We start from the raw sequence: 14,908 nt of genomic DNA, 5'->3' as shown, positions 1-14,908 counted from the left end.
CACTGTTCTAGCCTCCTCAATGCCAGCCTTATCTTTGGCCTATATACTCAAGCATCCTAGATCTTACCCTATGTTTGGCCAGTGCCCACCACTCAGTTCCATGTTCTCACAAACTGTCATATTGAGAATCTGGACTTTAGAATCCGAGATATTCATTTTTAAATCCTGGCATTATTACTTACAAGCTGGGTGACATTAAGTCTCAGCACCTTTACCTGTCAAGTGAAAACCATGTAACAACCCTGCATGACTGTTGTGGGGTGTAGATGCAATCAGAGCACGAGTGAGATCTAACAGTACATTTGGCACATAGTGGGTGTTTTTAAATGTTGGCAATTATCATTTTTGAGTGAAAGTTAATATTTGACATCCAGACATCACCACAATTATTTACAGAAAGAAAGAAAGAAAAGATATAACACCTGGACCAGGATACCCTATCCATACCTCCAGACATGAGGAGAATCTGAGCAGAAAACTCCCAACTACTCCCCTAAGTTTCCCATGAACTCAAGGGTAAGATCAAAAACTGTTAAAATTTTTTTATATTTTGAAATTTCAATTTTCTTCATCATTTACAGTCTTTAAGATTAACTTTTTTCTTTTAATTTTTTAAGTTTATTTATTTTGAGAGAGAGAGAGACAGATAGACAGAATCCCAAGCAGGCTCCTCACTATTAGCAGGGCTCAAACACACAAACCATGAGATCATGACCTGAGCCGAAACCAAGAGCCAGATGCTTAACCAACTGAGCCACCCAGGCACCCCTAAACTTTACTTTTCTACGTGTGAAAGGAGTTGCCTTGTCAGCCTTCCATAATGGTAGCTCCCAAAAATAAGTTTTCAAGGAAAACTACAAAATTGAATTAATTCCTGTGATTCTCAGCTCTAACTACACATCATAACAAACACCTGTCCAGCTTTACAAAACATGCTCAGACTTGCTCTCCAACCAAAAGAGTTCTACTGCCATGGGTCTGTTTGTGGCCTGGATGATCACATCTTTTGAAAGCCCCCTTCAAGACTCTGCTCACCAACCAAGGTTGAGCACCCCTGGCCTACTCTGATTACAAGTAAGTCAAAATTGTACAGAAGATATGATGCAAAAACAGAAGCAGACCTGTGCCAACACGGCTGTGGGCAGCCATTGGCTGTTTCAGCCATATTTCTGCCCCCCTCCTCCATGTTCTGTTTGTCCATATATATATGAGTGTAGACTGAAGTCCCCAGTCTCCTCCTTCTTGTAGGGAGCCAGTGGGGCTTCAAAGGGTGGAGCCTCTACTGCTGCTTGGCAGATGCTACCTCAGATCAGAAGCCCTGAGACAGGGAGGGTGGTGGGGGGGACGAGATAGGAGGCAGATGTGTGTAGAGTGGAACAAAGGCCAGAGAAGCCCGGAGAGGGCAAGGAGTAAAGCTGTACCTATGTGCCTGGCTGTCAGCAAAGCAATGTGACAGAACAGAGATATTCCCACAGACAAAACCGAGCCCCGTCCCAGCTATTCAGGGAGGGGTTGCCTAGTTTCCTGCACTGAAAATAATGCTGCTTCTGTTTGGTTCATATCTCTTTTAGAGAAAATTATCGCCTCGCATTGTTTTTGTTTTCCTCTGTGTCTTATTCCTGTGCCCACTCTGTGCACATTATTTGGTAGGTTATTTCTCCTCCTATTCTCAAATCTAGCATCATAACACAGTAGTTGACTGACACAGATTTATCGCAGATTGGTGTTGAATTAATGAATGGTGAGCTGGTAGGCTGCCCTCCCCCACCCCCCAACACTGCCGCGGACATTAGATGCCAATTCTATGTTGTTCCACACAAAATTCATCCCTCTTTCCTCCGGGTCCACAGCACTTGACATTTCACTTACAATTATTTCTGCATATTCTGCCCTACAGATCTTGGGTTACATCTATGTTTCTACCAGGTTCTGAGCACCTCAGGTAAGGGGATTGCTTTACCCTGCCAGCTCCCAATGCAGCACTGGCATTGAGCAGGCTCTTGAATGTTTGCTCCATTCAAGATAATTTTCTATCAGTGTTATTTGTCCGGTGTCTGATTTCTTCATCGCTAAGAATGAAATCGATGCTAAAAAGGGAAAAAGCACAGAGTAGGGTCTTGGACTTACAACTCCTTTTTGATGTAACTGCAGATAACCTGCTAAGACCTCTTTGTGTTTCCATATCTATAAACCAAATGGACTAAATCAGCTCTAAGGACAGTTCTAGTCAGAGACTGAAGCACCAAACATAAAGAAGGTATTGGGAGGCATAATGCAGTAGAAAGGTAAATGAACCTGGATAAATTTCCTGCAGACCAACTTGACTTCATATAAACCTCACTACAACTTCAAAGTTTTTATTTTATTCCCCTTTGAAGGGAAAAAAAAATGGAGTCTCAGAGCTTTGATTTGTGGAAGGTCAGACAGTATGCCTAGGATCTGAATCCAAATGTTTGAATCCACGGCCCACCCCTCTCTAACCTTCACAGACACTGCTTCTCCAGTGGGAGACTGGCCACACAAGACAGCGTGCTAGAGGATGCTGCTGAAAAACGAGTGGCTTCTTGAGAATGAAAATAGCTATATTCCCTCTTTTACCACAGGACACAAAGTCAGAGTTTCATAGCATGACATTACAGTATTAAATGATGTATTTTTCCTTCCTCTGCCTTTATTCCCTGATTGTGGTCTATTAAAAGAGTGAGGGGCATTTTAAAAGTATTTTATTTGAATTAAGAAAGAATAAAGTAATACCCTGCTTTTTATGGATCTCTGGGCTAATATCGTTCCATCATCCTATCATGCAAACCTCCTCTGTTCCTCTCCACAAATATACATTAAAAAATTCATCAGGGGTGCCTGGGTGGCTCAGTCGAGCGTCCGACTTTGGCTCAGGTCATGATCTCACAGTTTGTGAGTTCGAGCCCCACGTTGGGCTCTGTGCTGACAGCTCAGAGCCTGGGGCCTGCTTCAGATTCTGTGTCTCTCTCTCTTTCTCTGCCCCTCCCCCGTTCATGTTCTGTCTGTCTCAGAAATAAATAAAAACATTAAAACATTTTTTTAAAAAACAAATTTATCAGCTATACCCTTGAACTTAAGAGTTCATAGCCCACTATTAGCTTTGGCTAAGAAAGTTACTTGAAATAATTAAATTCTAAAACCTGGAAGAAATATTTCATGAAAATAAGATCTAGTTGGTTCCCAGTATTTACATTAGAAGAATCCTTTTCCTACCAAACATAAAATTACAACTCCACATGATACTAGTTGTGCTTTTTAGTACCCATTGATTGAGAAAGTGTGTGATAAAAAAATCAAAATGAATTCAAGTTTTGAAATGCTTGTATATTCTGCACCTCTATGGCGTCTCTATCCATATGAAAAATAATCACTTGTGTATGTATGAAAAATAGCTGACTGCAAGACAGGCTAGACCAATTGTCAAGGGCCTTGAGGGGCATACCAAGGAGACTAAAATTTATTCTGGAGGCAAAAGGGTATCAAAAGAGGTTTTAAAGCAAACTGACAGGACTGGATTGATTTTTTTTTTCCCTGAAGATAATTTTGGCAGCAGTGTAAAAAGCCAACGGTGAAATGGAAAGAACAGTGGCAGGAGTCCAGGAAGGAGGTAGGAGAGAGTATCAGGAACCACAGTGACACAGAGATACCTCTGACCCCAGTCCTGGAGGACATGGGGAGCAATCAGATGAAGCAGTACGGGAGATTGAGTGCCCAAAGAGGCTTCCAGCTTCAGAAACTTTCAGAGACTGTTACCTTGAAAAGAACGGGAATGCCTGAGGAGGTATGTATACTTTGGATGAGGCTGGAGTGGTGGAATGATATGTGAGACTGGTAATACTGACATGGATTTATAGATATTAAGTTTGAAATTCAGGTGGTATCTCTCAGCATGCCATGGGATATATAAGTCTGACAATGAGGAGATTGGAGCTGGATCTTTAGTTGGCAGTCAACCTTAGTTGTTATGACACTAGCTTACAAGTTAGACAGGCCTTGGTTCCAACCCACATACTAACAGACTCAATCAAAATTCCTAAACTTTACCAAGTCTCAGTTTCCCCATTTGAAAATGGAGATCCTTAATACCTGCTTCAAGGGTTACTTACAAAAGATTATAGTTTTTTTTAAATTAAAGGTTTATATTAATAAAATGAATGGCATAGGGTAGTTACTCAAAAAATAGCAGGTGCTTTTATGCAGATTACAAGCCACCAGAGTATTGGTACTATCCCCTGAGATAGTGGAACATATCCTTCTTGAAGAGCAAAAGAAAAATAAAAGGCAGGGCCTTGAGGATGAAATGCTAGAGAAACAACTGAAGGAAGGGCAGGCAACAAAAGCTGAGAAGGAAAGAAATGAATCAGAAAAAGAGGATGATCTGGCAGTCACTGGAAAAAAGAGCTTCAACAAGCAAGAGGTGGGTCTGATTTCTGAAAGTGAGAACTATGCATAATCTTGACTTGATAAGGGAGCAAGAGGCCTGAAGTATGATGTGAGGATAATGGCCACCTACTGAGGCAGTATTCAGGCACTCTAGGACTATGAAAAGCTATTTATCAAAATCAATACATAGGTCTAAGACAGAGAACATAATCCAGATTAAAAAGGAGAGCATAACTGGGGCGCTGGGGTGGTTGAGTTGGTTGCCCACCTGACTCTTGATTTTAGCTCAGGACATGATCCCAGGGTGGTGGGACTGAGCACCACATGGGGCTCCACACTCAGTGTGGAGCCTGGTTGGGATTCTCTCTCTCTCTGCCCCTCTCCCCTGCTTGCACTCAAGTGGCCTCTCACTCTCTCTTGCTCTTGCTGTCTCTAAAAATTTTTAAAAAGCGTAACCAACATTACTGACATTGCTAAAAACATTAATGCACATATGTAACCCACTTGTAGCAGATAGTATCTGTTAAAGTTTCCACTACAGATGCAAGAAAACATGTCCTCGTGTTTTCTGTCTGTGGCAGCCAAGATTGAATGTTGGAAAACAGGAATTACAAAAACAGTGACAGGGAGGTAGATCATTTCTTATAACTCCGAAATAAGCTTGTAAAGAGCAAAGAGCCTGTTTTACTCCAAAAAAGGAACAGAAACTTTTGAGTTAAAAAAAAAAAAAAAAAAGTATTCCAGGGGCACCTGGGTGGCTCAGTCAGTTAAGAGTCCAACTTCAGAAAAAAAGAGGAAGATGGCAGTCAGTGTAGGAGGACGCTGGGCTCACCGCGTCCTGCTGGTCACTTAGATTCCACCTACACCTGCCTAAACAACCCAGAAAACCACCAGAAGACTAGCAGAACGGAGTCTCCAGAGCCAAGCCAAACGAGAGGCCCACGGAAGAGGATAGGAAGGGCAGAGAGGCGGCGCGCACTCCACGGACTGGCGGAAGGGAGCCAGGGCGGAGGGGCAGCCCCCCGCCAAGCAGAGCCCCCGAGTCTGGCTGGCAAAAGCGGAGGGGCCGGACGGAGTGTGTTCCGACAGTGAGCGGGACTTGACATCTGGAAGGTTATAAGCTAACAGCTCTGCCAGGAGAACGGAAGGGCTGGAGGACAACGGGAGGGAGAGTTGTTGAGCCCTGGACGACAGAGCGCAGCTTGGTGGGGAACAAAGGTGCTTGCCAGCGCCATCTCCCTCGCCCATCCCCCAGCCAAAATCCCAAAGGGAACTGGTTCCTGCCAGAGAACTTGCTTGCACCACGCAAACACCCAACGCTGTGCTTCTGCGGATCCACCCCTCCTGCGGCGGGTCTGACTCCCTCCCGGTGCCACAGGGCCCCTCCCAAAGCGGATCACCGAAGGAGAAGCAAGCTAAGCCTGCCCCTCCCGCCCTCGTGCACCTTGCCTATCCACCCCAGCTAATACGCCAGATCCCCAGCACCACAAGCCTGGCAGTGTGCAAGTAGCCCAGACGGGCCACGCCACCCCACAGTGAATCCTGCCCCTACGAGAGGGGCACACCAATCTGACTGTGGCCCCAGCAGTGGGCAGGGGGCAGACATCAGGTCTGACTGCGGCCCCGCCCACCAGCTCCATTTATTCGAGACAGCACAGGGGAAGTGCCCTGAAGGTCCGCAGCACTCCAGGGACTATCCAAAATGACCAAACTGAAGAATTCCCCTGAAAAGAATCTCCAGGAAACAACAACAGCTAATGAACTGATCAAAAAGGATTTAAACAATATAACAGAAAGTGAATTTAGAATAATAGTCATAAAATTAATCGCTGGGCTTGAAAACAGTATAGAGGACAGCAGAGAATCTCTTGCTACAGAGATCAAGGGACTAAGGAATAGTCAGGAGGAGCTAAAAAATGCTATAAACAAGCTGCAAAATAAAATGGAAACGACCACGGCTCGGATTGAAGAGGCAGAGGAGAGAATAGGTGAACTAGAAGATAAAATTATGGAAAAACAGGAAGCTGAGAAAAAGATAAAAAAATCCAGGAGTATGAGAGGAAAATTAGAGAACTAAGGGATGCACTAAAGAGAAATAATCTACGCATAATTGGTATTCCAGAGGGGGAAGAGAGAGGGAAAGGTGCTGAAGGTGTACTTGAAGAAATCATAGCTGGGAACTTCCCGGATCTGGGGAAGGAAAAAGGCATTGAAATCCAAGAGGCACAGAGAACTCCCTTCAGACGTCACTTGAATCGATCTTCTGCATGACATATCATAGTGAAACTGGCAAAATACAAGGATAGAGAAAATTCTGAAAGCAGCTAGAGATAAACGTGCTCTAACATATAAAGGGAGACCTATAAGACTCGTGACCAATCTCTCTTCTGAAACTTGGCAGGCCAGAAAGGAATGGCAGGAGATCTTCAATGTGATGAACGGAAAAAATATGCAGCCGAGAATCCTTTATCCAGCAAGTCTGTCGTTTAGAATAGAAGGAGAGATAAAGGTCTTCCCAAACAAACAAAAACTGAAGGAATTCGTCACCACTAAACCAGCCCTACAAGAGATCCTAAGGGGGATCCTGTGAGACAAAGTACCAGAGACATCGCTACAAGCATAAAACATACAGACATCACAATGACTCTAACCCCATATCTTACTATACTAACACTGAATGTAAATGGACTAAATGTGCCAACCAAAAGACATAGGGTATCAGAATGGATAAAAAAACAAGACCCATCTATTTGCTGTCTACAAGAGACTCATTTTAGACCTGAGGACACCTTCAGATTGAGAGTGAGGGGATGGAGAACTATTTATCATGCTACTGGAAGCCAAAAGAAAGCTGGAGTAGCCATACTTATATCAGACAAACTAGACTTTAAATTAAAGGCTGTAACAAGAGATGAAGAAGGGCATTCTATAATAATTACAGGGTCTATCCATCAGGAAGAGCTAACAATTACAAATGTCTATGTGCCGAATACAGGAGCCCCCAAATATGTAAAACAATTACTCACAAACATAAGCAACCTTATTGATAAGAATGTGGTCATTGCAGGGGACTTTAACACTCCACTTACAGAAATGGATAGATCATCTAGACACACGGTCAATAAAGAAACAAGGGCCCTGAATGATACATTGGATCAGATGGACTTGACAGATATATATAGAACTCTGCATCCCACAGCAGCAGAATATACTTTCTTCTCGAGTGCACATGGAACATTCTCCAAGATAGATCACATACTGGGTCACAAAACAGCCCTTCATAAGTATACAAGAATTGAGATCATACCATGCATACTTCCAGACCACAATGCTATGAAGCTTGAAATCAACCACAGGAAAAAGTCTGAAAAACCTCCAAAAGCATGGAGGTTAAAGAACACCCTACTAAAGAATGAGTGGGTCAACCAGGCAATTAGAGAAGAAATTAAAAAATATATGGAAACAAACGAAAATGAAAATACAACAATCCAAACGCTTTGGGATGTAGCGAAGGCAGTCCTGAGAGGAAAATACATTGCAATCCAGGCCTATCTCAAGAAACAAGAAAAATCCCAAATACAAAATCTAACAGCACACCTAAAGGAAATAGAAGCAGAACAGCAAAGACAGCCTAAACCCAGCAGAAGAAGAGAAATAATAAAGATCAGAGCAGATAAACAATATAGAATCTAAAAAAACTGTAGAGCAGATCAACAAAACCAAGAGTTGGTTTTTTGAAAAAATAAACAAAATTGACAAACCTCTAGCCAGGCTTCTCAAAAAGAAAAGGGAGATGACCCAAATAGATAAAATCATGAATGAAAATGGAATTATTACAACCAATCCCTCAGAGATACAAGCAATTATCAGGGAATACTATGAAAAATTATATGCCAACAAACTGGACAACCTGGAAGAAATGGACAAATTCCTAAACACCCACACACTTCCAAAACTCAATCAGGAGGAAATAGAAAGCTTGAACAGACCCATAACCAGCGAAGAAATTGAATCAGTTATCAAAAATCGCCCAACAAATAAGAGTCCAGGACCAGATGGCTTCCCAGGGGAATTCTACCAGACGTTTAAAGCAGAGATAATACCTATCCTTCTCAAGCTATTCCAAAAAATTGAAAGGGAAGGAAAACTTCCAGACTCATTCTATGAAGCAAGTATTACTTTGATTCCTAAACCAGACAGAGACCCAGTCAAAAAAGAGAACTACAGGCCAATATCCCTGATGAATATGGATGCAAAAATTCTCAATAAGATACTAGCAAATCGAATTCAACAGCATATAAAAAGAATTATTCACCATGATCAAATGGGATTCATTCCTGGGATGCAGGGCTGGTTCAACATTCGCAAATCAATCAACGTGATACATCACATTAATAAAAGAAAAGATAAGAACCATATGATCCTGTCGTTCGACGCAGAAAAGGCCTTTGACAAAATCCAGCAACGTTTCTTAATAAAAACCCTCCAGAAAGTCGGGATAGAAGGAACATACTAAAAGATCATAAAAGCCATTTATGAAAAGCCCACAGCTAACATCATCCTCAATGGGGAAAAACTGAGAGCTTTTTCCCTGAGATCAGGAACATGACAGGGATGCCCACTCTCACCGCTGTTGTTTAACATAGTGCTGGAAGTTCTAGCATCAGCAATCAGACAACAAAAGGAAATCAAAGGCATCAAAATTGGCAAAGATGAAGTCAAGCTTTTACTTTTTGCAGATGACACGATATTATACATGGAAAATCCGATAGACTCCACCAAAAGTCTGCTAGAACTGATACATGAATTCAGCAAAGTTGCAGGACACAAAATCAATGTCCAGAAATCAGTTGCATTCTTATACACTAATAATGAAGCAACAGAAAGACAAATAAAGAAACTGATCCCATTCACAATTGCACCAAGAAGCATAAAATACTTAGGGATAAATCTAACCAAAGATGTAAAAGATATGTATGCTGAAAACTATAGAAAGCTTATGAAGGAAATTGAAGAAGATATAAAGAAATGGAAACACATCCCATGCTCATGGATTGGAAGAATAATTATTGTCAAAATGTCAATACTACCCAAAGCTATCTACACATTCAATGCAATCCCAATCAAAATTGCACCAGCATTCTTCTCGAAACTAGAACAAGCAATCCTAAAATTCATATGGAACCACAAAAGGCCCTGAGTAGCCAAAGTAATTTTGAAGAAGACGACCAAAGCAGGAGGCATCACAATCCCAGACTTTAGCCTCTACTACAAAGCTGTCATCATCAAGACAGCATGGTATTGGCACAAAAACAGACACATAGACCAATGGAATAGAATAGAAACCCCAGAACTAGACCCACAAACGTATGGCCAACTAATCTTTGACAAAGTAGGAAAGAATATCCAATGGAAAAAAGACAGTCTCTTTAACAAATGGTGCTGGGAGAACTGGACAGCAACATGCAGAATGTTGAAACTAGACCACTTTCTCACACCATTCACAAAGATAAACTCCAAATGGATAAAGGACCTGAATGTGAGACAGGAAACCATCAAAACCCTAGAGGAGAAAGCAGGAAAAGACCTCTCTGACCTCAGCCGTAGCAATCTCTTACTTGACACATCCCCAAAGGCAAGGGAATTAAAAGCAAAAATGAACTGCTGGGACCTTATGAAGATAAAAAGCTTCTGCACTGCAAAGGAAACAACCAACAAAACTAAAAGGCAACCAACGGAATGGGAAAAGATATTTGCAAATGACATATCAGACAAAGGGCTAGTATCCAAAATCTATAAAGAGCTCACCAAACTCCACACCCGAAAAACAAATAACCCAGTGAAGAAATGGGCAGAAAACATGAATAGACACTTCTCTAAAGAAGACATCCGGATGGCCAACAGGCACATGAAAAGATGCTCAACGTCGCTCCCCATCAGGGAAATACACATCAAAACCACACTCAGATGTCACCTCACGCCAGTCAGAGTGGCCAAAATGAACAAATCAGAAGGCTATAGATGCTGGCAAGGATGTGGAGAAACGAGAACCTTCTTGCACTGTTGGTGGGAATGCAAATTGGTGCAAATTGGAAAACAGTGTGGAGGTTCCTCAAAAAATTAAAGATAGACCTACCCTATGACCCAGCAATAGCACTGCTAAGGATTTACCCAAGGGATACAGGAGTACTGATGTATAGGGGCACTTGTACCCCAATGTTTATAGCAGCACTCTCAACAATAGCCAAATTATGGAAAGAGCCTAAATGTGCATCAACTGATGAATGGATAAAGAAATTGTGGTTTATATACACAATGGAGTACTACGTGGCAATAAGAATGAAATATGGCCCTTTGTAGCAATGTGGATGGAACTGGAGAGTGTTATGCTAAGTGAAATAAGCCATACAGAGAAAGACAGATACCATATGTTTTCACTCTTATGTGGATCCTGAGAAACTTAACAAACTCATGGGGGAGGGGAAGAAAAAAAAAAAGAGGTTAGAGTGGGAGAGAGCCAAAGCATAAGAGACTCTTAAAAACTGAGAACAAACTGAGGGTTGATGGGGGGTGGGAGGGAGGGGAGGGTGGGTGATGGGTATTGAGGAGGGCACCTTTTGGGATGAGCACTGGGCGTTGTATGGAAACCAATCTGACAATAAATTTCATATATTGAAAAAAAAAAAAAAAGAGTCCAACTTCAGCTCAGGTCATGATCTTACGGTTGGTGAGTTTGGCCCCACGTCGGGCTTTGTGCTGACAGCTCAGAGCCTGGAGCCTGTTTCAGATTCTGTCTCCCTCTTCCTCTGCCCCTCCCCTGCTCACGTTCTGTCTGTCTTTGAAAAATGAATAAACCTTAAAAAAATAATCAATAAGAAAAAGCATTCCAACAAAAATTAACAGGTAATTCTGCATCCCTAATCTACCAAATCCAATCCATCAACAACTGCTGTCAGCTCTAGTCCCAGAATCAAGCTCAAATCCAACCCCATCTATGGTAGCTTTCTACTGTGTTAATTAAACTAAATTGGAACTTTATTTCCCAGAATTCCCTTCCTGTGTAGTGGTGGGTTATAGTGGGATGTAAGAAAAGCTTGCATGAAATTTCAACTTCCAAAAAAAGCAGCAGCCATTAAGATCTAGCGGTCAGTGCAGGGTACCCTGTGGCAGTTCACTTGTATTGCTACAGATGTGTTGGCTCACCTTGTAGGAGGGGGGCAGCAGCTGTGCCCTTGGCTTCTCCAGCTCCCTCTGTATCTCCTCCTTCAGCTTCTCCAAGTCCTGGGTCAGGTGCTGGAGGAGGTGGGGGAGGGGAGGGAGGTCCTGTACATGATCAAGCTGGAGGCACAAGTGGTTCCAGTTCATAACCACTCTCCCCTGATTCACACTCAGCTTTTCTTCCCAATTCCTGGACCTACTGACTGCATGCCTACCACTAGGCATACCAGACGCAGCTTTCTATAGACTTCTTCATCACCTCCCCCAATTGTGGAAGATCTAAATCCAGCAAGATCATGCATTTCATATCACTCTTATTGAACTCTGACTGATACAGAATTGATGCTGTATCAGTTATGGTTCCAGGGGAACAGAACCTTAAGGATGACACTCTAAATTAGTTTGGGGCTATCTGGAATTGATTTTCTGATATAATTAGAGAGGCAATAGTAGAGGAGACACTGGTAGTTTATGACATGCAAAAGAGTACTTGAAGTATCACCTGTAGACACCTGTAATCAAGTGTCAATAAAAGGGAAGGATTTGAGTGAACTAATTGTTACCAAAGATTTCAGCAAGAATAAAAAAGTAGTTTGGGATTGAGTGGCTGCTACTAAGTGCACTGAAGAACACGAGGAAAGAAATTGATGAGCTTAAGGATATATCATTGTCCTCAAAGATAGAGATATCCTGTTCTAGAGTCAAGATTTCTGAAAAGCAAACATGAAATTCAATTCTGTGGGGAGCTGAATTACAACGCAAATTGAATTCTGAACTTTGCAGGGTTTCTCATGTTAAGGTCAGGACATAGACTGAGTAGGAACAGGACTTAAAATTGAGGATAGGAACATATGAGCAGAATCCAATAAAGCTGAGGACCTTGAACCCCTAAATTCTACTGATCCTCCTTTGGCAACAGAAGCAGCCCTTCCACCTCTGAAGAGATTGGTCTTCCCTAGTAGGAAGAAGCTATAACATCTTCTCCTAAAAGAATTACCTTGCAGGAAACCACTGTTCTTCCTCAAGAACTACCCTCATGCCTCTCATTTCCTCTATACTTGTTCAAGTCCCAGAAGGTCCCAGGAGGGAAGCTATAAAGTATAACTCATAAGAGGTTCAATGCACACACACACACACACACGCAAGATTTTGTCAATTAATATTGACAGAACCTCAGTATTGTGCATGAGAATGGATCCTAAGTTGTACTGGATCAGAGAAGAAATATAATGTTGGACCTCCTGAAAACAGTTGTTTTTGGTGCACTAGGCTGAGTTTCTGGAATAAATGTGTTGGCTCTAGGGGCTGTGAATGTCTTGGAAAGGTTGGTTGGTTGGTTACTAAAACCTGGAGTTAGAGACACTCTGTCCTAAATGGATTTGAAGTTTCATAACCGTCTTGGTATACTGATGAAAGGATCCTAAGGATTAGGGAAAATGATATGCTTAAGGAGATTTATTATGTAATACCCTCTATGTTCCTCAGAATAGCCCAGAGGATACACCTTTCACTAAGGCTTTAAGAAACACATTAGGCAAAGAAGCCTAGCATCAATCAAGAACTCTGTGGTGGCTGTTGTCTAAATGTTAGAAATGAAAGGAAGTAATGTTGCCATCAAACTGGGGTCCCTGATTTCAATGGGAATGATGAGATCCTGGGGTGGCAGAGGTTTGTTTGTTTGTTTTTTTAATAACAAAAGATGAGGAAGATATTACCATAACAGACAGCAAAACCGAAAGTCATCACCAAAGTCTGACCCATAGGACATCCAATAGTTGATCATGATGTTCCTAGAACAGAAATAAATATCCCCCTACTAGTGTCTTGTTGATTTGTAGAAGCAGTGTGGTGAAAAGAAGTCATACCTTACTTAGCAATAAAGAATTGTGGACCCTCAGCCAACTGCCAGATGTAAATCAGTTCAAAGACCCAAAGCACCTTAAATGAAAGGAAGGCAGAGTCCCCTTGAGGAACAATCCTACTAACTAACCAAAAACTTACACTGCAAGTCCTCCTCCCAGCTCTGGTTGAGCTGTTTTTGACCTGGGACAATCTAACCCTCTGGATCATAGCTGTTAACATCTGGAGACATTTTGGGTGGTCACAACTGGGAAGGTGCTACAGGAATTGAATGAGTAGAGGCCAGGGATGCTATGAAACATCCTGCAATGTATAGGATAGTCCCCACAACAGAGAAGTAATTATGGAGCCCAAAGTATCAAGAGTGCTAAGACTGAGAAACCCTGCTTTTTCCAAGAGAACTGCAATGCCTGAGTTTCAACAAGCACAAAGTGGGCCAACACTGAACACTAAGCTTGGATTTGGCATATATAGTAAATCTGAGAGTCACAACACAGATCGAAAAGTGATGTGAGAACAGTGTTCAGATACTCCTAGGGCTCTGAAAGTTTAATTATCCAAAGCATTATATAATTGTGTGTGTGTGAGAGGGAAATCTGGATTAAAAATAGAAAGGATAGGGGTGCGTGGGTGGCTCAGTTGGTTAAGCATCCAACTTTGGCTCAGGTCATGATCTTGTGGTTTGTGAGTTTGAGCCCTGTGTTGGGTTCTGACAGCTCAGAGCCTGGAGCCTGCTTCAGATTCTGTGTCTCTTGGTGCTCTGTCTCTTTCTCTCTCTCAAAAATAAATAAACATTAAAAAAAAATTTTAAAGGATACAATTAACCATATTAACAGGTTTTTTAAAGCCTGGTTTAAATTAAAAATGCCAAGGAATCCTCTTTTGACTTACCAAATCCAATTCCATCAGCAACTGTGGTTCAAAAATCAGTCAAAATACAACTCTTCTGGTCTCTTCTGCTACCCGCCCTAGATGAAGCCACCATCATGTCTCTCCTGGAAAGCCACTTAGGCAGCTTCTTTACTTCCTCCCTTGTTCCTGGGGAATCCACTCTTGATATGCTGCTGCCAAGGGACCTTCTTAAAATGTAGATTACTTGCAATGCTCCTGTGCAGCACAGAGTCCAGGTGAGGATGTGGGCCATAATATGGTAAGTGAAATTGCAATCTTTTTCCTACCTTGAAGGGAAGCCTAGAGGTATAAGTAAAAAAAACAAAAACAAAACAAAACAAAAAAAACACTGATCCAGTTTTTTCCCGGCTTGACAGAGCATATATGGAAGGTCTCCCTGCTTCCATTCCTGGGCCGGTCCCACTTCCACACACACATTCACAGACTACCCCTCAGAGCAGCAGAGGGATCTATTCAGACCATAAATCAGGTCACTCAGCATAAAACACCCACCCACAAGAGCCTACCTGAGCAG

The 14,908-nt window shown here is 42.1% G+C and overlaps 1 protein-coding gene across 2 annotated transcripts in view; it reads right to left on the bottom strand.

Annotated features, from left to right (window-relative positions):
- The window catches only part of ASNS (asparagine synthetase (glutamine-hydrolyzing)), a 138,980-nt gene that overhangs the window by 72,117 nt on the left and 51,955 nt on the right, over positions 1–14,908 (bottom strand). For both annotated transcript variants that reach the window (XM_053218413.1, XM_053218414.1), the window contains exon 6: positions 14,374–14,673. The gene's annotated coding sequence lies outside the window, so the exon portion shown is untranslated. The remainder of the gene's footprint in view (positions 1–14,373; positions 14,674–14,908) is intronic.

This window comes from Acinonyx jubatus, chromosome A2 (assembly GCF_027475565.1).
Source record: "Acinonyx jubatus isolate Ajub_Pintada_27869175 chromosome A2, VMU_Ajub_asm_v1.0, whole genome shotgun sequence".
NCBI lineage: Eukaryota > Metazoa > Chordata > Mammalia > Carnivora > Felidae > Acinonyx > Acinonyx jubatus.
Note: the sequence above shows the minus strand (reverse complement) of the source record. Positions and strands in the feature narration are given on the sequence as shown.